We start from the raw sequence: 1959 nt of genomic DNA on the forward strand, positions 1-1959 counted from the left end.
CTTTGCTAGAATCGAACCATCATCTGATACCTTTAACTGAGTATTCATAGCTCTCAAAGCAAATAGCAACTTTCTGCTCAAAGCATCAGCAACCACATTCGCTTTTCCCGGATTGTAGTCAATAACAAGCTCGTAATCTTTCAATAACTCCAACCATCTTCGCTATCTCAAATTCAAGTCTTTTTGTGACATCAAGTACTAAAGACTTTTGTGGCCAGTATATACTCGGCAGTTTTCACTATACAGATAATGTAGCCAAATCTTCAAAGCAAACACTATAGCAGCCAATTCCAAATCATGAGTCGGATAATTCCTTTCATGAGATTTTAACTGCCTCAAAGCATAAGCCACCACTTTTCCTTCTTGCATAAGTACACATCCTAAGCCATTTCGAGAAGCATCACTATACACCACAAATTCTTTACCTGATTCGGGTTATACCAACACTGGTGCTTCAGTTAATAACTTTTTCAATTCTTCAAAACTCTGTTGACATTCTTCCATCCACTCAAATTTAACATCCTTTCGGAGTAGTCTAGTCATAGGAGCAGCAATTATAGAAAATCCATTTACAAACTGCCGATAATACCCAGCTAGCCCCAAGAAAATTCTAACCTCGGTTACATTTTTCGGTTGTTTCCAATCAACAATGGCTGAAATTTTACTAGGATCAACCCGTATACCATCACCTGAAACAATGTGACCCAAAAATCCAACTTCCTGAAGCCAAAATTTACTTTTACTAAACTTGGCATATAACTGCTTATTTCTCAAAGTTTGTAAAACTATATGCGCTGTCTCATCTTTCGAATAAATTAAGATGTCATCTATAAATACCACAACAAATTTGTCCAAGTATGGCCGAAATATGCGATTCATCAAATCCATAAACACATCAGGAGCATTTGTTAACCCGAATGGCATAACTAAAAATTCATAATGACCGTACCTTGTTCTAAAAGTAGTTTTAGGCACATCTGACTCTTTTACTCGTAGCTGGTAGTATCCAGATCTCAAGTCAATCTTTGAAAACCATGTTGCTCCTTTTAGCTGATAAAAAAAATCATCAATTCTCGGCAACGGATACTTGTTCTTAATTGTCACCTTATTTAATTGCCGATAGTCAACACACAATCTCATAAAACCATCCTTTTTTTCACAAATAACAGAGGAGCACCCCAAGGTGAAAAACTCGGTCTCACAAAGCCTTTATCAGTCAACTCTTGCAATTGCGACTTTAATTCTTTCAACTCTGCTGGTGTTATTCTATACAGAGCAATAGAGATCAGAGCTGTTCCCGGTATTAACTCAATACCAAATTCTACTTCCCTGACTGGAGGCAAACCCGGCAACTCTTCTGGAAATACATCCGCTAATTCACACACAATTGGCACTGATTCAACTTTTTTTTCAATTTCTTTTGTAAAATTACATATGCCAAATAAGCTTCATAACCCTTCCTCAAATATCTCTGGGCCGACATTGAAGAAATCACACTAGATAATGCTTCTGATTTGCCTGATTCAACCTGCAGAATTTTACCACTTTCACACTTTAATTACATAACCTTTTCTTTGCAATTTACTATAGCATCATGCAATGTCAACCAATCCATACCCAAAATAACATCAAGTTGGCCAGAAAGTAATGACCCCGAATCATTAAAGGACATTTCTTTCATACTTTATCAACTATCACACATTTGCCTAATGGATTCGACACTCTAATCATAAATTTTGTGTACTCAATAGGTATATTCATACTAGACAACAATTTCATGCACACATATGAATGATAGAACCGGGATCAATCAAAGTAATAACATTAACATCATAAAGAGAAAATATACTAGTAATCACGTCAGGTGATGAAGCATCTTCACGTGCCTTTATGGCATAAGTTCTAGCTGGAGCCCTTGCTTCAGGTTTAGCTGCTGAATCTTTGACTACATTCTTGTTG

This window comes from Gossypium arboreum, chromosome 3, assembly GCF_025698485.1.
Source record: "Gossypium arboreum isolate Shixiya-1 chromosome 3, ASM2569848v2, whole genome shotgun sequence".
Classification (NCBI taxonomy): Eukaryota; Viridiplantae; Streptophyta; class Magnoliopsida; order Malvales; family Malvaceae; genus Gossypium; species Gossypium arboreum.